The 10,324-nt window shown below is 40.4% G+C and overlaps 1 non-coding gene across 1 annotated transcript; it reads right to left on the bottom strand.

Annotated features, from left to right (window-relative positions):
- Positions 1-9,964: 9,964 nt before the first annotated feature.
- Positions 9,965-10,071, bottom strand: LOC141624887 (small nucleolar RNA R71). Its single transcript, XR_012534691.1, has one exon. It is a non-coding gene; the product is annotated as a small nucleolar RNA R71 (small nucleolar RNA).
- Between the last annotated feature and the right edge of the window lie 253 nt (positions 10,072-10,324).

The following is a 10,324-nucleotide window of genomic DNA, read 5'->3' as shown; positions in this document are numbered from 1 at the left end:
CAAGAAAGGATCATTTCCCCTTACCATTCATTGACCAAATGCTTGAGAGGTTAGCCTCCAACAAATTCTTTTGTTACCTTGACGGGTATTCAGGATTCTTCCAAATCCCTATAAACCCGGATGACCAACATAAGACCACCTTCACATGCCCTTATGTTACTTTTGCATATAGGAGGATGCCTTTTGGTTTATGTAATGCCCCCGCCACTTTCCAAAGATGCATGATGAGTGTCTTATCTGATTACCTAGAGACCATAATGGAAGTTTTTTTGGACGATTTTAGCGTTTATGGAAAGGACTTTGACTCATGCTTGCATAATCTTTCTCTTGTATTGCAAAAATGTGAAGATGTTAGTCTTGTTTTAAATTGGGAAAAGTGTCACTTCATGGTCAATGAAGGAATTGTTTTGGGTCATTTAATCTCGGAAAAGGGCATCGAAGTCGATAAAGCTAAAGTTGAGGTGATAGACAACTCCCACCTCCCGTGAATGTTAGAGGGGTGAGAAGTTTTCTCGGTCACGCGGGTTTTTATCGCCGTTTCATAAAGGATTTTTCAAAAATAGCGAAACCCCTCACTCAACTTTTGCTTAAAGATGCCCAATTCCTTTTCACTGATGAGTGTGTTGAAGCCTTTAATAGAATCAAGGAAGCACTAATCTCGGCACCGATCATTCAACCTCCAAATTGGGAACTACCATTCGAGATTATGTGTGATGCTAGTCACTACGCCATTGGAGCGGTTCTTGGCCAACGGGTAGGAAGAGCTCTTCATGACATCTATTATATAAGCAAGACTCTTGATCCCTCCCAAGTGAACTATGATACCATCGAGAAAGAGCTTCTTGCCATTGTCTATGCTTTGGACAAATTCCGTTCCTACTTGCTTGGATCCAAAGTAATTGTCTTTTCGGATCACCGTGCTCTTCGACATCTCTTGATAAAGAAGGAGGCAAAAAAAAGGTTGTTAAGATGGATTTTGCTTCTTCAAGAATTTGACTTGAAAATAAGAGACAAGAAAGGAGCCGAGAATGTAGTGGCGGATCACTTGTCAAGGATCCGGTTTCATGATGAAAATGGAGAAACCCCGATCAATGACTCATTTCCCGACGATATTTTGATGGCCATTCAAACACAACTTGAAAGGCACATCACCCCATGGTTTGCCGATTATGCTAACTATATTGTTGGAAGAGTACTCCCTCCAAATTTGAACCACAACCAAAAGAAAAGATTCCTATTCGAAGTGAAGAGGTACTTTTGGGACGACCCAAACCTTTACAAGGAATGTAGTGATGGGCTCTACCGGAGATGCATCCCTCAATGGGAAGTCCAAGGAATCTTGGAAGGATGTCACTCATCACCCTACGGTGGGCACCATGGAGCAAGGAGGACCATTGCAAAAATTCTTCAATCGGGCTTCTATTGGCCTACAATGTTTCAAGACACAAGAGAATACATCATTCATTGCGATGCTTGTCAAAGAACGGGGAATATCTCTTGGAGGAACGAAATGCCACAAAGGGGCATTCTAGAGGTAGAGATCTTCGATGTTTGGGGAATTGTCTACCAAGGGCTCTTTGTTACATCCAATGGAAATAAGTACATCCTTGTGGCCGTAGACTATGTCTCAAAATGAGTAGAGGCAATTGCCACTCCAAATGATGATGCAAAAACGGTCACCAAGCTCTTCAAGAAAATAATCTTCCCAAGATTTGGAGTTCCTAGAGCAATCATAAGTAATGGAGGAACGCATTTTCATGAAAAGAAACTTGCATCTCTTTTGACCAAGTATGGTGTCCAACATAGAACCGGCTTGGGGTATCATCCTCAAACAAGCGGTCAAGTTGAAGTTTCAAATAGAGAGATCAAACAAATCCTTGAGAAAGTTGTGAACAAGACCCGAAAAGATTGGAGCACAAAGCTTGATGATGCTCTTTGGGCTTATAGGACGGCCTATAAGACTCCCATAGGAGCCTCCCCTTACAAGCTTGTCTATGGAAAAGCATGTCATTTGCCAATTGAATTAGAGTACAAAGCTTTTTGGGCAATCCGAGCTCTTAATCTCGATCTCAAGTTAAGTGGTCAAAAGAGGATGATTCAAATTCAAGAGTTGGAGGAATTCCGACTACAATCCTATAAAAATGCCAAGATCTACAAAGAAAAGAGGAAATTGCTCCATGGCAAAAGGATTAGACAAAAGGCCTTGCACAAAGGGGACAAAGTCCTTCTATTCAATTCCTGCTACCGACTTTTTCCGGGAAAGTTGAACTCTAGATGGATGGGTCCCTATGTGATAACTGAAGTTGGAAGATATGGAGATTTTGAACTAAAAGCGGAAGATGGAAGCAAGTTCAAAGTCAATGGTCAAAGAATGAAGCCATACTATGAAGGAGCGTTTATTGGAGAGGTCGAGGTCACCTACCTTGGGCCTTCTCATCCTTGAAAGAACCAACAAAGGGAGAGTTTGGTGGAGTCCTCCCTAAATCACCACTTGTAAATATACTAACCCTCTAACTTGTATTTATAATTTTATTGCATTTCTTTAATAATAAACATAAGCTCTTTTCATGAGAGTAAGTGAGGGAGGGTCACTAACGAATTTTGAATGAAGGGAGGAACCAATTTTCAAGTATGAGGAAGCATCTAAGAGAGAAAAGAACGTCAAAGGGAGATTCACAGCTTGAACACGTGAGTGTTCCCTGGAATCCGGCCGTCTTGCTAGAAACCGGGCGGCCTGTGAAGAATCCGTCCGTCCCTCTAAAGCTGAGAATTTGAAGATTTTGGACTGTAGAAGAATCTGAGCGTCTCAGAAGGGAAGACGCTCGTCCTGAAGAATCCGGTCGTCTTTGAAGAAAGACGCCCGTCTTTCTACCTGTGCATTTCAAGAAAAATTCCTGTAAAGGAATCCGGCCGTCTTTAGCAGAATCCGCCCGTCCCGCATTTGAAGAATCCGAGCGTCTTAGGCTCGGGACGCCCGTCCTTGTGGCGTCATATTTTTGGAAAATTTGCTGTGACGGAATCCGGGCGTCTTCACCTGAATCCGCCCGTCCCGATAAGAAAGAATCCGAGCGTCTTCTGCTCGAATCCGCCCGTCTTCCCGCAGTGATTTGACCCGTCTTTTCTTAATTAAACTACACCCCACCACACATTTAGTGACACATCACTCTTCCTTCCACTTGTATTATAAAACCCACCTCCTTATGACTCCCAAGCATATCCAAATCACTCTTTAACCCCATAAAATCAAAAAGCCCCAATTTTCTAGGGTTTCCAAAGGCAACATTCAATTTACAAGGAGCATCTTTATTCTTTAACAAATCAAAATCCCAGCTCAATAATCAAAGAATGGCACCAAGGATATCCTCTTTTAGGAATGGGAGGAGACCAAGGATGAGGGGAAGTTCTTCCACCTCCCATGTCAACACATTAAGAAGGGAGCATGAAGAAATAGCGGATCTTACAAGACTTGATGACTTCTCAAATGTTGAGTTTATCAATGATGTGCAAAGACTAGTCTTCCACCGGCTTCTAAGTAAGAACATTCTCCCTACTAAGTTTTTATGTCATGATACTTTGAGGAAACTTGGAATTTATCACCAAGTGGAAGCTCTCTTTGAAGTATTTGGACTCTCTACCCTTTTCCACATGCATGAGCAAACTTATCGATCCCTTGTGCTTGAGTTTTTGAGCTTTTTGAAGATTACAACCTTGAACAAAAAAATTTGCATAGAATTTAGATTAGAAAATGTTTCAAGGATGATGACCCTTGTAGAATTCGCAAATGTGCTTGGACTCGATGTTTCGCCTACCCGAACATCGAAGCCAAAGAAATACAGTGTTGAACCTTTGTGGAGGGCCATGACCGGCCGGGATTTCATACACAACAAGGAATGTCTCGCTTTTCATATTCAAAATCCGATTTTGAGACTTACTTATCGATTCCTCTCGGGCATTCTCTTTGCTCGCCGAGATCCGGCGATCGTGAACCAATTAGACCTTGTGTTTATGGAATCCTACCTCAATATTCAAGGAAGAAGTGTGTACCACTTCAATGCACATCTAGTGTTACTCGAGAAATGGGCAAAGTTTAGGAATGGTTATGATGACGGGATGAAACACATTGTGAATGGAGGACTCATTACTAGGCTTGCAAAGCATTTCAATCCGAGGTTCAACGAAAATAATGAGTATGCTCCACTTTCAGGAAACACGAGGATAAACGAAGATCTTCTTCTCATTCATCATCATTGGATAACCCTTGAGGGGGTTGAAAAGCGCATCAAGTGGATAACGAAAGGAAGTGATCCGATTTATCTTCCAATGAACGGCCTACCACGGATTTCCCCAAGAAGAGGACCTTTGTCTACAATACCATCCTACCTCATCCCTCCAAACCCAACCCAACCAAGACAAGCACCACCACCTCCAAATCAACAACAACAACAAGAGCAACAATCCCAATATGAGAAGATCAAAGTGCCTCCCTACCTATTTCCTTATCAACCATACAACCATCCCAACCCCTTCATCCTTCCCCGTGACGACTTTGTCACGGGAATTCTACAAGATTTGCACTCCCGCCAATACGAAACCAACGTGGACATTTACTATGCACTCTATCCTCAATACCACGATATGGTTCAAAAGGGAAAAATTAGTGAGGAGGGAGCATTTCCCTCATGGGCTCAAATGGACTTACTCTTCCCCAACTCGGAGAGGGCAAACGAAGGGGCAAACGGGAGACAAGAGGAGGGGAGCAACCATTCTTGCGGAGGGGACATAGTGGAGCTTGGAAGTGAAGATGACGAGTTCATGGACCCGAGTATGAGTGATGCATCAAAGGAGATGTGGGATAGTGATCTAGAATGAGATGATGTCGATCTCTAGAGGATTGCTTCATAGCTAGGTGGAGCGGGCAAGAGGCACCCACCTATGTTTAAGTGAAGTTTCCTCATCTCCTTTCTTTAATTTTCAAAGTTTCATGAAAAGAAGTTTGTGTTTTGTTAACTTGTATTTTATTAATCTTGATCATTGTTGGAGTAGTCCTAGCACCATAGAGGACTAACACCTCGGCCCCATTGAGGTGTTCTCATTTTATTGTTCCCACTTTTAAAAATCCAAAATGACAAGTTTAGCTTCATGCATTGCATAGTGTGTGCATGAACTACACCCAACCTTAGGACATTAGCAATAATGTCTAACTCGGTTTGGGGAAGTACATACATACACAACGGGAGGTAATCTAAATTATCCTCTCCGTCATAAACAAAAACCATGCATCATGTAGTGTAGATTAGTGTAGCTTGTATTTAGTGTCGAAATCATGCATCATGTCTGCGTAATTTCCCATCATTTTGGCCATTGAGGACAATGCCCATATTAGTGTGGGAATGGGGAATTCTAACTTTACTTTTATTCAAAAAATCCAAAAAAATTGAAAATTTTTGAAAAAACCATAAAAATTTGAAAATTGAAAAACCAAAAACAAGTTCATTTTCCTTTGTAGTGTAGTCTTGTATATATTATTGTATATATTGTGTTTGTTTTATCCTTGTTCACATTGATTGACTACGCCACATCCGAGACATGAGGATCATGAAGACCGCATGGTATGATCTTTCCAATCTCCTTTTTCCTTTTTATGTTAATGACTATGTGGCTTTATTTTGATTGATGCGGTATAACAATGTGAACTTAGGACTTGCATTTAGTTTATATGTCATATTAGTTGGTAGAATCACTTGCATTAGGATGTATATAATAGTTGCATCATGGCATTTAGTTGCACTTAGTTGAAATATTTTGAAAAGTGCCTAACTGAGAACTTTGACAAGAGCAACTAAGCCATTACAAATACTTTTTCAACTTAAGACTTCGCCTTCTAGAATGGTTGTAAAACACCCTAGATAGTGTCATACTAGTGTCTTTTGACCCATGACCCAAAGTCTAGTCAAGGGTTTGCATGTGAGTCACCTATCCAACCCCGTGATGCGATGTGGACTTGGTTAACTTGTCTAGGTGACCTTGATTGACCTTGTGGTATGGCAACCCAAAAATACTTTCTATCAATAAGTTTGAAGTGCTCATTTCAAAGATTTTGTATGTGGAAACGTTTTATTGCCAAGGAAACCTCAAATGTTATGAAATGTTTAAATATTGAGAATTTTAGTTGTTTTGATGGAGGCGTACCACTTCGATGTGCTTTGGAGAGGGATCCATTGAATTGGGCCCCCACACGGTTGTGAATTCAACCGCCCAGAGACAGAGTGACTATCACCACGAAAAGCTATTGTCTAGAGGTTAACCGGTTGCCTAATAAGCGATTGGCGAAAGCAAAGGACATTAGCACGGAATGGACAAACCCCATCTCTAATTTTTGAAATGTGAAAATTGAATGAGGTCAAATTTTGAATACCAGTCATATCCACCCTTGTTTATAAAGATTTGAGCATTTCATTCCCAAAAAGCCTTTTTGTCAAGCCACTTTGTCGAGCTTGGGACGATCCATGACCTTTACTTTTGTAGAGAACTCGAGACTTGTCATGTCATATGCTACTAGCATCATGGGGATCATCATTCCATAACCATCCGATCGCTCTTGACGAAAGTATTTGGAAATTGAGGACAAAAGTAGTCTAGTTTAACACCATTTGGAGGTGATTTAGTGCCATCCTCTTAGCCTTAGTAATTTGTTGAACTAGTATTTGTGACGGAATATATGCTCTTAAATTTGTTCTCTTTTAGTTGCCTCCGCCACTTGATGAGGAAGTGGCTATTCCATTTGTAGATGCATCCATTATTTGATTTTGTGTGCTTAATGTTCGGACGTGTCGCCATTTTGGCAAGACCCACCTTGCCTTGCAAGAAGGCATCCTACCTCATGGTTGTCTTGTTGTGAGTTGAAGGGGCGGAGTGAGACCCGCTAATTGTCTCATATCGGCTATGCTATTAGGTTAGTTTAAATAATGGTCCTAGTCTTTGTCACCTATTTACTCGGGACGAGCAAAGGTTCGGTTTGGGGATATTTGATGTGACCATAATTAGCGCATATTTAGTCCCCGAATTTGTCTTGTTCCCATGCTTTTTAGTGCATATTTGGGTCATTTATTGTCTTTAGTTCTTTGTTTTACATATTCTTTGAGGTTTTGTGTCCTTGGTAGGAAAGGAATGCAAATCTTGCATTTTCATGGCAAAATGAGACTAAATTGATTGAATCCAATGACCGAGCATCAAGGAGAGACAAGATTAGAAGGCCTTTGTACATATTATAGTAGTTGGGCAATGATGAGGAATGATCCTTGCATCCCCAAGGAAATCCCCAAGGATTTTATGAAGAAAAGGGAAGAAATGAAGAAGAAACATGGCTGAGCAGCAATCCGCCCGTCTTCCCCTGAAGACGCCCGTCCCCCAGGACCACAATCCGTGCGTCTTCTACCAAAGACGCCCGGGCAGCAGCACCTAGAAGACGGGCATGCAGAGACTCCTGAATTCGGCCGTCCCGTGCCTAAGACGCACGGATTCCAAGACAGCGCAAATCCGTTTCTTCAAGCTTCAAGAAAGATGCCCTTCCTTCAGAAAATACCGGCGTTTCCCTAAGTAGGGACTTAATCGTCATTTAAGCCCTTAGTTAACCCTAATGCATCCACCTAATTTCCACTATAAATACCCCATTAGTCTAATTAGAAGAGCATGTTCTTCTTATCAATTCTTAGAGTAGTTAATATCAATCAAATATCTCTTTAGTTTTGTAATCAACAATTAATCAAGTTTTAATACAAGTTTTATTTCCTTAATCTCTCTTTTGTTCATCCTTTATTTTGGGTAATTGAAGATTATTTGGGTTATTATTGGGAGATTGACAACCTCTCAATCAAGCATCAAGTACTTCTATTATTCTTTGCTTTATTATTGAATCATTAGTAGGTATAATTCTCTTAATCCCTTTTTAATTATTGCTAATTACTTTCATTTGTTCATCATGTTTCACTTTGTTGGTATGATTGACAACCTTGCTAGCATGTTCAACATGATAATGAGTGAGTAGTTCCATAGCTAGGGTTAATGGGTAATTAGGGGAAACCAACATGGGGAATGATTCATGCTTAAATTAATATGCTTTCATGGTTTATTTGCTTGCTTGTTTTGATCTCAACTCATTCACATGTTATGTTTGATGAAATGCGAGCCTTGCATTTTTTACCCATCACCTATCTTTTCAATGAGACTTGTAAGACATAAACCAACTCGAGTCTCATTAGACCATGTATGTTGTTGGGTAGGGAAGACTAAGTCGACTGGTAGGTGTTGTACAATCTAATCGATTCGGCTCCGGGACCCAAACTTTCCTAGGATTGTAAGATATAACCCAACTCAATCCATCACAACAATAATTGCTTGCTTATAATTTGAGAACATGTTTGTATGATCAATTTCCATGAATCCCCTATGACCCCAGGACACCCTAGTGCTTTTTATCAATTGTTTACAACCCTTTCAATTCATCTTGCTTATTTACTTTCATTGCTATTTAGTTTAGTGACCTTCTTCATCAACCCAAATTGTGACACCCCTAAGACATCACTAGTTGCAATAGAAATCTCATTTCAATTCCGGTCCCTTGGAATCCGACCTTTACTTGCCTCTTTACTTATTGTAGAGTTGTTTGTGAAGTTATAAATTGTGTTTTGGTCTAGGTGCTTCCAACGACAATTGTTCCGAAAAATAGAATATAGCTCCGAAATAGCCACGACCACCAACTCGAGCCTTGTTAGACCATGCATAGAGTTGAATAGAAAGAGACTAAGTCGACTTGTAGGCTTTGTAAAGTCTTGATTGACTCGGCTCCGTGACCCAAATCTTCCTTAGAATTGTAAGATATACACTAACTCAATTCCATCATAATAATAAGTTGTTTGCATCTATTTGAGAACATGTTTGTATGATCTATTTCCATGATTCCCTTATGAACCCATGACACCCTAGTGCCTTTAATCATTTGTTTACAACCCCTTTAAATGCTTTACTTTGTTTTCATTGCTTTACATTCATCTTGTTGATTAGTTTAGATTACATCTCATAGCAACCCATAATTTGTGACACCCTAAGACATAAACTACTTGCAATTGAAATCCTAAATCAATACCCGTCCCTTGGGATCCGACCTTTACTTACCACTCCACTAAAGAGTAGTTTATAGAGTTAGAAATATTATTTTGGTTGGTACCTTTGACGACGAGATTTACCACGACCAAAAATTGCGCCGTTGCCGGGGACGGTGTTCAATTGATTTGTTTTTCGTTAATTGTTTTTAGTTGTGTCTTTCTTTACCTTGGGGAAGTCAATCTCCTCAAGGTTGTTGTAATTGTTTTTTAGTTGTTTGATATTTTGCATGACTAGGAGATCACAAGGTAATTTACTACCTATTGGTTTCGAGATTGAAAGGACCTTAACCAACAATAGAAGAGTTGGTAGAGGTACTTCAAGAGTTGTAGGTATTGGAGAAATTGTGGACATTCAACCAAATAACATTGAGTTTGTCAATCCTTTTGCAAGAGAAGGAGAGGATAACCCAATTCCAAATCAACCACAAAATCAACCTACAATGCCTAAATTTTCATCACATTCCGTACCAAACAAGGAGAACCTACCAAACGGTACTCCTACACCACCACATTAAACCGGTAATTTCATTGCCAAATCCGCATTCATACAATTAGTTGAAAGAAGTCAATTTGGTGGGATGCCTAGTGAAGATCCTCACTTACATATGGAGACTTTTTGTGATGCAATTTCTCAAACCGGGGTTACTCAAGACCAAATCCGATGGGTATTGTTTCCTTTTTCCTTAATAGGTACCGCAAAGCAATGGTTGAAGAGCCTAGACAAGGCTACCCTTGGTATTGATTCATGGAAGAAGTTAGCACTTGCCTTCTACAAGAAATTCTATCCTCCGGAGAAGACTAACATGTTGAGAGCCCAAATCACCGGGTTCAAGCAAAGGGATGAGGAATCCTTATATGAAGCATGGGAGAGATTTAAGGACACTTGTCGTTCTTGTCCACACCATGGACTTAGTGAGTGGTTCCTTGTGCAACAATTTTGGAACGGCTTATATGAAGATTCACGCAATGTGCTTAATATGGGATCCAACGGGAGGTTTACCGAAGTTGATGACAACCAAACATGGGCCAAAATTGAAGAGATGGCGGTTCATAATTCCCAATATGGTAGGCCTTGAAAGGCCACTAGAGGAGGAAAGCATGAGGTAGATTCCATCACACAATTAGGTGCTCAACTAAGTGCTCATATCGACACCATCAACATG

Source organism: Silene latifolia, chromosome X (genome assembly GCF_048544455.1).
Source record: "Silene latifolia isolate original U9 population chromosome X, ASM4854445v1, whole genome shotgun sequence".
Classification (NCBI taxonomy): Eukaryota; Viridiplantae; Streptophyta; class Magnoliopsida; order Caryophyllales; family Caryophyllaceae; genus Silene; species Silene latifolia.
Note: the sequence above shows the minus strand (reverse complement) of the source record. Positions and strands in the feature narration are given on the sequence as shown.